Source organism: Pteropus vampyrus, unplaced genomic scaffold (assembly GCF_000151845.1).
Source record: "Pteropus vampyrus isolate Shadow unplaced genomic scaffold, Pvam_2.0 Scaffold869, whole genome shotgun sequence".
In the NCBI taxonomy this organism is placed as follows: domain Eukaryota; kingdom Metazoa; phylum Chordata; class Mammalia; order Chiroptera; family Pteropodidae; genus Pteropus; species Pteropus vampyrus.
This window is the reverse complement of record NW_011889650.1, coordinates 103,673-117,277: the sequence shown is the minus strand read 5'-3', so window position 1 is coordinate 117,277 and position 13,605 is coordinate 103,673. Positions and strand designations below refer to the sequence as shown.

Below are 13,605 nucleotides of genomic sequence, written 5' to 3'. Positions count from 1 at the left end.
TGGGCACCTATATTTTCATGAGATAACTTGCCAGGTTTATAAAATACACACCTGGCCTAGGGTAAAGGTCAATCACGAACAAGTAAGAAAAATAGGACATTGCATACCAGACTAAATTCAGAGTAGAGAGCCTAGAACACGGGATAGGTACTTTGGTCAGAAGTAAGAGGAAGGGACCTACAGTGACCACCTCTACCCTACAGGACCCAGGGTGCCTGAATGAAAGAGCAAGAGAGTGAGCGAGGATGTGTACGTACACACACACACACATACACACACACACATGCATACAAAGGAGTATTTTGATTACAAGGAGGAAGAAATGTGACTGGGAGATAACTGAGAGGAGGGGAATTAGGGACGTTTCTGAGAGACTAAGCTCTAGGTCTGACTCTCAGCACCACTGAGGAAGCAATATAAGAGTCCAACCTGCTTGCCCAGAACCCTAGATCTGTGAGGATGATTTAATTATAAATCTCAGACCCTCTTTACTCAAAGCATGGTCCCTAGAGCAGCAGCAGCAGTGCATCTGAGCTTATCAGAAATGCAGAATCTCAGGCCCCACCTCAGACCTACTGAATCAGCATCTGCATTTCAACATGATCACCAGGTGATTGCTATGCACAGTAAATTTGAGAAACGTGGATCTAGCACAGTAGTTCTCAGACTCCAGCACTTATTAAAAGGAGAGCTTATTAAAAGGAGAGCTTATTAAAAAACAGATTTTGGATGTCCAACTCTGGTGCTTCTGATTTAGTAGACGTAAGGTGGAGTCTTTCTAATAAGTTCACAAATGATGCTGTTTCAGATGCTGCTGCTCTGAGGGCTAAACTTTGAGAACTACTGCGCTCATATATGGTGGCAGTGGACAGCAAGATAGAGGGTGTAGTTACACTTCTGTTGTATTCAGCGTTTGAACAGACGATGGGGTGAGCCTGAGCCTGCAGGTGGAAAATGTCAGTTGATTCAGTCTTGAAGAATTAGCAATATTTGAATGCTCTTTATCACTTGAATGTTATATATCATTTCTTCCTATCCATGAGCAGGCCTTGTACATTATTTTAGTAATTCCTATACACCTTGTATTAGTCAGGGGTTCTCCAGAGAAACAGATCCAATAGGATGTGTGCATATATATGTATGTATGTATGTATGTGTATATACATGTATACATATGTATGTATATATGTATGTATATATATACACACATATATATATATAGGAGAGAGAGAGGGAGGGAGGGGGAGAGAGAGGGAGAGTAAGAGAGAGAGAGAAATTGAAATTGACAGATTGATTATAAGGAGTTAGCTCATTTGATTACAGAGACTGAGAATTCCCAAGATCTGCAGTAAGTAAGATGCAGACTTAAGGGACTATCTGCAGGAGAGCTGATGTGTATTTCCAGTCTAAAAGCCTGAAAACCAGGAAAGCCAATGGTGTAACTGCTGGTCACAAAGCTGGCAGGCTGGAGACCCGATCCAAGAAGAGTCAATGTGTCAGCCTGAGTCCAAAGACCAGAAAAGACCATTGACACAGCCGAAGCAGTCAAGCAGGAGGAGCTTCCTTTTACTCAGCCTTTTTTGTTCTATTAAAGTCTTCAAGTAATTGGATGAGGCCCAACCACATTATGGAGGGCATGCTGCTTTACTCAATCTACTGATTCAAATGTCAATCTCATTGAGAAATACCTTCACAGACACACCCTGAATAATGGCCAAACGTCTGGACACCTGGTAGCCCAGTCAGATTGAGATATAAAATTATTACAACCCCACAGTTTCAGTTGCTACTGTGAATCTTTTAATCATTGTAACCTCATTTAATTGGTTGTGGTGGTTATGTTGAAATGTTTTTGGTACCTTGATCTTGTATGTACAAATTGCTGACAAAATCTTCTTCCTAAAATTTATTCCTTAGATTTTTAAAAATTTTCTATGTAAATAATCATATCATCTACAGATAACTTCCTTTCTTTCTAAACAATAGACACCTTAGTGTTTCTTGTTATCTGAAATTTTATGAGTGGTTAGGAGTGTTGAATTCCTAGCCAACTTCCTGATTTCAGTTACAGCTATGGGACTTATGGTAAAATCTTAAGTTATCTCACATATCTGTATCTCAATTATATCATGATAGTTAGACCTGGCATATATCTTCATACTGGTCCTTGAAGCACCGTTGTGAAAATTAAACACAGGAATTGAATTAAACAAAGTGGATGGAAACTAGTTATAATTTCTCTGGCTTTTATGTCTCTTTTTCTCTGGCACAAGGGTACTTCCCCTTATTTCAAACTCAGCCAGATAGTAAACAAATTTTTGTTAAGCGTTATCTAGCATTTCTTTGTTTGTAGCACAATGGACCCTATCAGTATCAGTTTACTCCCCCAGATTTCACAAAGTAGCCAGGGTCAGTTTTCTTTAAATTGTAATCTAAGTTTGACCAAGTTACCAGGGGTCCTAGTTACAAAGGCAGATTCCCTGACACCCTAGACAACACCTACTAAAATAGAACTTTGGAGTATGATTCCTGGAAACCTGCATTTTAAACTAAAACATGGTACTTTGGGACCATAAAGCTTAACAGCCACTTTTTGGAATTTCCAAATTAGTGCTCCAGGATGGAAAAAAAAAAAAACAAACAACCAAAGCCCTATCAAAGAGTACCAATGATACAGATTTCTTTACTCGATTTTCCACGTGAATAAATTCTCAGTCTCACAAAGCGAAGGGAGAAATCCTCGAAATGCCAGAGTAATTGTGCTTCTTCAGAGCATCGTTGACTTTCTGATTCTGCTTGCTTCAATAATGAATTCCTAAGTCTTTGAGTGCTTGTTGAGTACACTCCCATAGCAGAGCTGAAACAAGCAAAGCAATTTCAAGGCGAGCAGAGAGACACTGGACTCCAAATCTAGTATGGTTTAGGTGAAGACAAGAAGGAGAAATTTTCCACTTTGACCTTATTGGAGGCTACAGTGACACTCTATTCCATCTGTTTGAAAAACCTTCTTATACCGATTAAATGTGGTATATTTTAATTTAGCTTCTAATAAGTTTAAGTTGTATAGTTCAAAGCTTTTTGTTTTTAGGAGGCATTCTCTACCACATGACAGTTTAGTACCTAACCCGGTAAGTTCAGTGGTTGCTAAGGGACTATTCAGTGCATGCTTGAACTATCAAAGCTATACCTTCAATGGACACAGAGTTAAGGTTAAGAGATGCAACCAGGCAGCTGGGAAATGTCCTTATGAATGTGAGAAGATGATCACAGGTTGACTGTGGGGGCACAGTGCTTATGAGTATTTTTTTTTCTTTCTTTCCAAATTTAAAAAAAGAATCAGGTATGCTTAGCATTCGGCTAACTAATTTTGAACTCTGGGAAAGAAACTCAACATCTTGTTACTGGTCATTTGTCAATAGAAGGAAGACTCCTCCCGAACAGGCAACAGCTAAGGACAGAGATGTGATCAAGAAAAGGCAGTCATAAAACATCTCTGAGGGAACCAGGGGAAATACAGGAGGCAATGATACCACTCATACAGAAGGAAGATTCTGCCCATTGAAAAATCTTGCCCCATCCTGATCTCACAGACATTCTAAATAAACTTGATTCTTCCCAAGTATTTTGAGGACTGAACACATGCCATGCCTTCCCATGCACTACATGCCAGCAACTAAGAAAATACACGCACGCGTGCGCGCGCGCGCGCACACACACACACACACACACACACACACACACTCCTGAGTGTTTACTGGGAGTCTAGGTAAATGAAATAATTATTTCCCAAGTGCAGCATCCCTCAGAAGCAACCAGTCCTTAGAATCTCTTAACATCTACTTTTAAACTACAAAAGCTTTTCGTGGAAAATTAGCCAGATATGTCAGAGCTGAAACCATTATTACAAAAGTTTAAACTATTTTAAGGAAAAGAGTAGAGTTGGAAGAAATGTTATTTAGAGAAGATGGTGGTTATACTAAGTAATGGTAAAATTAAGTAGTGATTGATTGATAAGAAAGATCAGCGAGTAAAATATGAAATTGACCTTAGGTATTGGGTTCTTTTCAGTCTTGCTTTAGATCATAACCTATTAGATAGGTCAGTAGTATTTACTACTGAGCGATTTTCATAAAGAAAAATTTGGATACTTTCCATTCATTGGCAGAACCTCTCAGAGAGAGCTGCTGCTGCAAAACCCTTGAGCACACTTTATCACATGTCCCCAAACTATGGCTTTCAAGGTTCATTTTCCTAGGGAAGGTCTTAATGCTGAAGGATTGGCCATGGCCTTGGGCACCTTTCCTGCATTTCCGAAGGCCCTTGCTTGCTGATCACTGGCTCCCCCTAGTCTGGCCTCCCCTGAAGCATCCTGAGTCAGCGACACTCCCTCAGGCCAGGCCAGCTAAGTGTAAGGTTCTGTGGTATCTCGTTTTGCTCAGTCACCTGAAGAGAATCTTATATATAAAAGGAGGCTATTAAGATATAGACAAAGAAGAAGCAAATTACCATTTCTGGGGGGAAACAAAGATGAAAACAGTGTTCCTCCCTTTTTCTGCTGTGTTTTGATATTTCTAAGATCCAGGAAGGAAGGCTCAGGCAGGGAGCAGAGGGACTGGAGTGGAAACTTCTCTTCACAGTGCCGAGTGGGGGTGAGTGAACAAAGTAATGATGACGCTGTGTGTATTACGTTGGATCTGAGAGAATGTCTACTCGTATGATGAGAGCACAGGAAAGTCACACCCAACCAGACCCAGGTGAGATGAGAAAGAGTTCGGAGAGGTGGTGCCCTATGATCTGAATCCTCAGGGAGCAGGATATCCTTGATAGAATAAGGGGGAGGAGCAATGCAGCCTAAGGAGTTGCGGGGGAGTTGAAAAGCACAGGTGTAAATCGATTGGCAAAACACATCTCAACATAGTCAGAAATCTGAGATAGGAAGATGACCTCGGCAGAGGAGAAAGCACTTTTTCTAGGACATTAAGAGAGGGGTAACTTGTGAGGGTGGTGCTGCCCCAGTCTTCCTGAGACCCCTGTGAGGAAGCCGGCCTGAGAGAAAGATAGACACGTGGACTAGCATGGACCTTTACATCCTTGACGGCTCTGCCAACAAGGGAGCCAGCCCCACCTCAGGCTTCTCATTAGGTAAGGGAGTGAATGTCTTTAAGGGGAAACTAGTTTGAGCTGGTCTTCTATTGCATGTAGCCAAATACATCTTGGTCAGTGCAGGCAGGATGGAGGAGTCATGAGGATTCTGTAGAGCAGTAAATTGCAGAAGACACCAGTACTCAGAGACAGTTCATTCATTCACTCATTCACTCCATTCATTCACTCATTGGACAAAGACTTCCTGAGGGCTCACTATGTTTTTGACACTGTTGTAGGAGCTGGGACTTCAATAGTGAACAAAACAGACAAAGGTCCTGATTTTCTAGAATTATATTCTATCAGGGACAAGATAATAAACACAGTAAATGAGTGAATTTGAAAGTCTGTTAGAAAGTGTTGAGAGCTATGGAAGGAAATAAAACTGAGGAGAGGGTTAGGGAACGTGGAAAAGGGATTAACCTCCAATAGAGTGGTCACTAAAGTGTGTTATTTTACATTGGGTACTTATCTTAAAACAGACCTCGTATAAGGAGCTTTAAAAGAACTTTTTCATGTAATCCCTACCTCAACTCCAATGGGTACTTATCATGCCATCTCATAGATAAGAAAACCGAGGTTCAGAGGTGAGAGAACTTGACTGAGGTCCCGTGACTGATGGGTGGCAAAGTGTGGCCTGTGATTAGCCTTTATTATCCACACAGGTTTTCTGGCCTGGAGTCAAGGATTCAGGAAATTACAGGGTTGATGGCTGGATCCCCTTCAATGAAGAAGGACTAGAAATTCTGACACACATCCCATAATATTCCAGAGAAGGGGTAGCGTCCACCACTCTGACATGGGAGAGACTGTGTGGATGCTGAGGCTAGGAGAGCCCTGCCAGAGGGAGCCATCTGGTCATCTCAGACAAGGGAGCCCTCAGGTTTCTATTCAATTCCTATTCAGACCAGTTTCTTAGTAAATCAATGACCAAAGTTTCATTGGGAAGACATGGGATATATTCATTTATTTGACAAAAATAGTAGATAGCACTTGCTATGTTCCAAGTTCTTTCTTAAGAGCTTTACAAATACAAATTTATTTTAACTCGTATAATAACACTGTGAGGCCAGTACTGCTATTGTTGTCACAGATGAAGAAACTGAGGCCTAGAGAGATTCGATAACATGCTCCATGTCCCACAGCCAGTCAGTTGCAGTGCCAAGATTCGCACTATGAATCCCAAGTATGGATGCTTCATTTGGCATGCTGCCATGGGAATTTTAATCCTAGAAGGAAGACCAAAACTGACGTTATGGGGTGTTACCATGTTTCAAGGACTGCAGCAAGCACTTTAGATGCATTCATAAACTTTGGTTAAGTTTATGGACTAATCTGGAGAAGATCTGACATAGTTAACGTATTGAGTTTCACCATTCAGAACACTGTACAGATCTTCATTGATTCAATGCTTGAGTATGTCCTCAGCAAAGTACTACACTGTCTTTCCTGCTGCGGGCCCTGTACTATATAATTCTATTTCTGGTTTTTCTCACAGCATCCTCAGGAAGCAGGTGTTATAACAAGTGCCATATTATAAATGAAGGCACTGAGGCTCAGCGATATAAACTGATTTGTCATAGGGCATGCCTGGAAATGGTGAGTGGCGGAGCCAAGACATAGCGGAGACTGATATGGCTGTTTCTGGTATTTGTGATGCTTATCCAAAGCTACATGACATGGCTCCTGGAGGTGCAGAGTCCAGGCATGATGATGATAATGACACCGATGACGATGATGACAATATCAATCATAATCAATCATGATCACAGTAGCAATCATAACTGCTAACTCACACAATCAGTGAGCACCAGGCTCTGATCTAAGCCTCGTCATACATTAATCTATTTGCCCTGTGAATAGATACTATAGTACCCCATTCTACCAATAAGGAAACTGAGGCACAGAGACACTAGGTAACTTGCCCAGGGTCACAGAGGTCATGAGCACAAAGCTGGGATTTGTCACCAGGCAGTCTGGCTCCAGAGCCTGGGCTCCTGAGTGTGACACTAAGGAGGAAACAGTCCAGAGCTCAGTGTGGGGCAAGCAGCCTTGGAGAAAGTGAGCTGCAGAGATGAAGGGATGTGAATGGGAAGATTTACTCCTTGGAAAATAGGGGCCAGTGGGAGTGGTTAACATAGTGATTCCAAGACTTTGGCATTTCATGAGCTAATAAAAAATTAAAACCTGGGTAAGCTGCACACTTATTTGGTCAATTAAGGACATTTATTCAGACATCATGTATCATCTACTCTCATCGATATTTCATAAAAGAAAGGACTTTTTAAAACCAAAGAAGGAAGAGGATATCTTCTCAAAATCTAAACTGAGACTCACTGCACTGGCTGAATTGTCCTTCATTGCCAAGGACAGAGATGCTGGGAGAATGACATGAGTGGAGCGTGCACACTGCCCAGAGCAGCCCTGACATGTGGTCAGTGCTCATGGAATGGTGGTCGATTCTCTTTATAGTGACCTACAAGAAAAGGGGAAAAGAAAGGGCTTTCTTGGGCTGTCCATCAGTGCCATTTGACGATGTGTCTGTGCATCCTCTAACAATCATCTCCAGTACCAGTGGAGGACCTTGGCCCATGTTTAAGAAATAAGAGATGACCTTGTTGGCACCTGGGAACAACTGAGCTTTTTAACCTTTAACTGAAACTGTGGTTTTTCCTCCAAAAGATACCAGGTGACAGTGATGGCAAATGCCTGTCTGACTCACCCTCCTCCTTGGAGACTAGCTCATCACTGAGGGCCTCTGCTGTGGGGACTGTGGGGAACCCCTGACCCAGCCAAGCTGGGCCGGACATCTTCCTTCTTGTCGGAGACTAGCCTGTGATGGCATTGGGGTGAGAAGTCAACGAAAATACAGTCCTGGGTGGCCATTTCCTGCCTCAAGGCTGCCCGTGAAAGAAAGTCCAACTGCAAGAGGGATTGAGAGTAAAGATGGAAAATTTGCAGAGAAAAGTAGAGACAAGGAATCTGTGGGCCTCAGAGAGTGAGAACCGGGCCGGCCAATTCCTGTCTACCACAAATTCACTGCAGCAGAAAGAGCCAATCAGCAGAGATTGGCATGAGCAGACACAAAGAGAGAAGCGATGACAAGAGACCCATGGCCAGGACATAGTGTGGGTCCTTTCAGTTCTTGATTTCAATCTCTCACAGGGCCTAGCTGGACATTCTGCCCTTGGCTTCTGCAATATATCCCCGTTCCCTTCCAATAAATTCTCCCTTTGTTCCACATCATATTGACAGGGACTCTGATTCTAGCCCCACCAATTTCTGGTGGAGACACAAGGAGATCAGGCAGGATGTGAGACCAAAACAAGGCAGGTGCTGTGGGGAGGGGAGGGAGGGCAGGTCTCTCCGTGTCTTCTGGGCTAGCCGGGCCTAGGGAGCAAGTGTAGATTAGAGGACACTGCAAGCTCCCTAAGGGGGCATGAGTGAAGACCTACCCAGTGAGAGCAGGCTGTCTAGGTCTGCAGCATCACCTCCTGGTACAGGGTCCTTTAGGCTCCGTCCTCTGAGCCAGGACCTCCAACTGAAGGTCAGGCCACATCCTCAAAGGTCACCGATTCCTAGAAAGTCAAAGAGAGGCAGGGATGTTGGTCTTATGGCCATAGGATGGGATTAGAGTCTGTCACTAAGTAACTGGAAAAGATCCAGGGGGACCCAAAGTCTGAATCACTGTGCTCCTTCCGAGGGCCTAGCTCTGTGATGGGCTCAGCGGGGGTAGACAGACGCTGCTTTTGCACAGAATGCAATTGTGTCAGAGTGAAAAGTCTTCGACGGGTGAAGAAGCCATTGGAGAATGACACAAGACAATAACAAGTCCTCGTGTCGTAAGAGGAGCAGACAGTAAGCACTGGAGGACATCAGAGGAAAGAGGACATAATTTTAACAATAATCCCAACACCAACAATGGTTCACAGCAGCAGCTGCCGAGTCTTAGTGGTCCTTACCGGGTGCCTGGCTCCATGATGAGCACTTCACATGCCATATTAAAGTGATGAAATGTCCCCAGCACTGGAGCCAGACCCCTAGGGTTGAATCCCATTCCTCGAATCTGACATTTGCTAGCTGTGTGACCTTGGGGATGTCACTTCTTTTCCTTGAGCACCGATTTCTGTATCAATATACTAATAGTTCCCACTTCACCAGGCTGTTGTGAGAATGAAAGAGAAAATGCTCACAGGGCAAACACTGGAATGCTGGGCACATGTCTGTGTTTTTGCATCTTGGACTAAATCTTCCCACAGCTCATGAGGTTAACACTGTTATTATCTCCTTCACACGGTCAGCCCACTGAGGCTCAGGGAGAGTCAACCGGATGTCAAACAGAGTCACATGTCTAATAAGCAGAGATCTGAACCCAAGTCCCAGTCCATGTCTCCTCCACTCACCAGAGATGGTGAAATGAACATCTAGCAAATGATCTCACAATCTTGCCCTTGGGGACTATCTCAGCAGATAGAGGAGGCCCTCAGCAACCAAACAGGCCCTTGCAGGCCTTCTTGAACAATGTATATCCCTACCTTTGTGCATGAGGTTCCCTCTGCCTGGAATGCCCCCAAGCCCTCCTCATCCCTAAACCTAATCTCATTCTGCAAAGTTGACTTCAGGTGTCACCCCCGGCATCCCCCGTCTACTGTATTGTCATGGTTAAGAGTGGAGGCTCTGGTGGTTGACATACTGACTTTGAGTTTCTACGACTTAAGAGCTGTGTGACCTTGGGCAGGTAACTTCTCTGAGCCTCAAGTTCCTCTTCTATAAAGTAGGAACAATAATAGAATCTCAAGAGGTGAGAGTTAGACAAGGTGATGCATATTAACTGCCCCGCTGTGCATATCAAGGGCTTGATGAAGGCCAACTCTTAAATATTGTTTGGTTAGTAGTATTTTTCCCATTCGCTCCCTCAGCAACCTGGAAAAGCTCAACGCAGCCTGCATCTTTGCTTCTGTAATTGTGCCAAATTCCCTGCACAAAAATGCCAACATGAGGGCAGGCAGGGACAGGGGCTATTTTAGCTGAAACTGCCAGGAAAGTCCTCTTCAAAGGAGTAGCATTTTAGCAGAGCCTGGAAGGATGTGAAAGGGTGGCCAAGGGGAGATCTGGCGAAGGTGTCTCAGTCAAAGGGAACTCCACGGGTGAAGGCTGGGAAGTGGGAAGAGCTGGGCATACTCAGGTTGGCACAGCTGGATGGCAGTGAGCAAGGGAAGAAGAGAAGGAGACAAGGTCAGAGATGGTTCCCAGAATAGGGCCTTTCAAGGCCTCACAGGGAGTTTGGACTTATTCTCAGGGTGATGCCAGGCCCTGAAGAGGAGCATCATACACCCATTTACTGGGCCCATGTTAGAGACCAGCAGTGCTCTAAGGCCTGGGGTTAGAGCATGAGGGGAGCTCAAACTCCAGGGTTGGAGACAGATCATCCCTAAGAAAGTTTAGAACTGACCAAGAGAATCCCGAAGATAAGAAAATAAGATTGAGGAGACAGGAGAGATGAGGGGCAACTTTCTGTGGGGTGACCAAGGAAGGCTTCTCAGAAGAGGGGACACTGAGAGATCCTGGAGAGATCGAGCCATGTGGACAACAAAGGAAAAACTAAGGCAAGTTCTGACAATGATCAGGGCTATGGTGAGAATAAAGAAGATGGCTGCCAGAGAGTTAACTGGGCCTGGCACATGTCTACAGCCAAATGGACACGACACCTGGGTTCAAATTAAAGTTCTGCCTGTGCTGCGAGAACCTGCACAAGGACCCAACCTCTCTGTGCCTCAATGTCATCATTTTTCAAATAGGTATAATATTGGTATCCATCTCATAGGGGTGTTGTTGGTATCAAATGCTTTACTACAGGGATCCCCAACTCCCGGGCTGCAGACCAGTACCGGTCCGTGGCCTGTGAAGGAACCGGGCCACACAGCAGGGGGTGAGAGGCAATTGAGAAAGCGAAGCTTCATCCGTATTCGCAGCTGCTTCCCAGCGCTAGCATCACTACCTCAGCTCCACCTCAGATCATCAGGCATTAGTTTCTCATAGGAACACCGGTCCCTGGTGCCAAAAAGGTTGGGGACCACTGCTGGAGAACACGTCAAGTGCTGAGAATCAGCTTTTACTATTCACGAGGTTAAAACTTTGGTAAATACTTTTGGTACAAATAAGGTGAGGAACTTTTGAAAAATGTGGGTGGCTTTCCTGCTCTTTAAGCATTTAAGAGAATGTGACATTTAAGACTTTTGATTCGAATCAAATGTTTCAAAATATAGTAACTTTGCAAACAATTAGTAAGAATTTGCAGAAATTTATCTAGTTAATTTCCTAAGTTTTAAATTTTCATTGTGGTTTTATTTAGAGCTATGTTTCAAGAAGCAATTATTTCATAAATAAATCAATAAATTCTGAGGCGGGCCTGAGCAGGCTAGTGGGATGCTAGGTCTTTCAGCAATGTAGCCTGGCTTCTGCATGCTCCCCTGAAGAACCCGCTCAGGGAACCTTCCAGTGGAACACTGGATCATCTCCCTCTGCCAAGGGGCTCAAGGAGCCAGAGGTGCTGATATACTCTTGCTCTGGTCTGGCCTGGGTTGCTCTACTGGCCTAGCTAACTTTCTCTTGCTCATAGGGAGCAGACACAGGTCCCGCTGAGCCCACAGGGCAGTGAACATACACCATTCCACAGCTCGGTCTCTATTCCTGTCTGGCTCCTTCCCCACCATACGACTTCCTTCTGTCAGCTAACAGCCAGAACCCACTGGCACTAAAGGTCCCCTCCGCACTGGTGGCAGCCTCAGGGATGCCTATGCCATGTGTCTATCCTCCAGCCCTTCCCTCTTCCACTTCAGACCCATGTGAAATGACATTAAGATTCCCTCTCCTAAATCTGATCCCCAGGCTATGCCCTGGTCCAGGTCTAAAGCCCCCCTGGACTCCCCAGTGTAGACCCCTCCTAAAGCTGCAGCCTTGCTTGTCCAGCTGTCTCTCTCTCTACCTCTCACATACACACACATGCTTCTGGAATCTCAGAATCACCAAGTCCAAAATCCAACCTCTAACCTTCCACCCACAACCTGCTTACTCCATGCAAGTTCTCCATCTCCATTCTTCCAGATGCTCAGCAAAATTTTTCAAAAGGAAAGAAACAAACGGAAAAAAAAATTCAGGATGGGCTTTCATTCCCTACTTTCGGTTCAAGCATCTGATGCAGCAGGAAACCCTGAGGGCTCTATCCTTAGGCTCCTGAGGAATAGGATTACCTTGGCCTCCTCTACTGCCACGACTCTGGTCTGGATCCCATCATAACTCTCCTGGAGTCTACTGCAGCAGCTTCCTCCTTGCTCTCCCCACATCCACCTACATCGCAGCTCCCTCCAGGCCCTAATCTTCCATAAGCAACCTTTGGGAAACTTTGAAAATAACCCAGAGTGTGTCCCTTTTCTGTTCACGATGCCTCATGGCTTGGAGCGCCCTAGGAGTGAAGGCCCAGCTGTTCAGGTTGCCATTCCAGGTGTGACTCCTCCCACCATGCTCTTATTCCTTGCAGCCGCCGCACGCATCCTGGGGTTCCCCCGAGGTTTCCCAAATGCTCCTGATTCAGGAGTGCATCTAGGCCTTAGCACAAACCGGTCCCTCTGCCTGCAAATATCTCATATCTCTCACTGGCTGTCAGATATGGGGATCCCACTCACGAGCACCCCACTGTCCTGGCCACAGCGGCCTGGGCTTCAGTGATCTGAGCAGGAGCCCTCATTCGGGGCTTTGAAATTCGGGTCGGGTGACGACCTGGGAATGGCAGCACCCACCTGCGCCAGGTCCAACAGCGCAGCCGCCGCCATCGGAGCCTGCAGGCGGAGTGTGGCCGAGAGCAGCGGGCGACAGGGCGGGAATCCGGGATCCGTCGTCCCCAGCCCAGCCCCAGCGATGGGTGACACTGGGCGGCGACACTGCCCAGCCTCAGACCTGCCCCTGTGCAGGGGGGAAACGCTTTCTCTCCCGTCACCTCGTATATGACATAGTGCTCCGGAGCCTCTCATCCGGTGGCCCAAGCCCAGGACAGATGAAATAGCCGCCGCGAGAACATGGCCAAAGTCCCGCCCCAAAGTGGCGCGGAAAGCACGGAAACATCCCTCTCCCGGTTTTCCATTGGCTCACGGTGGAGAGCCTTCTGGGTAGTGTAGTTCCGCAACCCAGGCAAAGTGCAAGGACCTGGGAGCTAATAAACGTAGTCTCATTCAATACATACGGATATCCTAAGGCTTTAGAGTCAGTTTTGTGAATATCATTATTTCCAGTCGGGGACAAAAGACTTCAGACAGGACCACAGTGGCGATGGTGGAGGAGGCATGCCAAGTGGTCCTGAAGCAGGTAAACAGCGGGCTCCTCGCTCTGGTTCTCTCAGAAGAAAATAAAAGAAAGAAAGAAGAAAAATAAAATAAAAGGAAAAAGAAAGAGAAAGAAATCTCTCCTGCC

General features: G+C 45.4%; 1 protein-coding gene across 8 annotated transcripts in view; it reads right to left on the bottom strand.

Annotated features, from left to right (window-relative positions):
* The window catches only part of LOC105309820 (putative MAGE domain-containing protein MAGEA13P), a 105,390-nt gene extending 92,176 nt beyond the window's left edge, over nt 1–13,214 (bottom strand). For 6 of the 8 annotated variants that reach the window (XR_897422.2, XM_023526432.1, XM_023526433.1 and 3 more), the window contains exons 1-2: nt 12,939–13,214; nt 8,598–8,720 (exon numbers count right to left, since the gene is read on the bottom strand). The gene's annotated coding sequence lies outside the window, so the exon portion shown is untranslated. Of the gene's footprint in view, nt 1–6,078; nt 6,372–8,597; nt 8,721–12,938 lie in introns of those variants that run through there. The other 2 variants (XR_002778371.1, XM_023526436.1) reach the window with 2 other exon arrangements.
* Between the last annotated feature and the right edge of the window lie 391 nt (nt 13,215–13,605).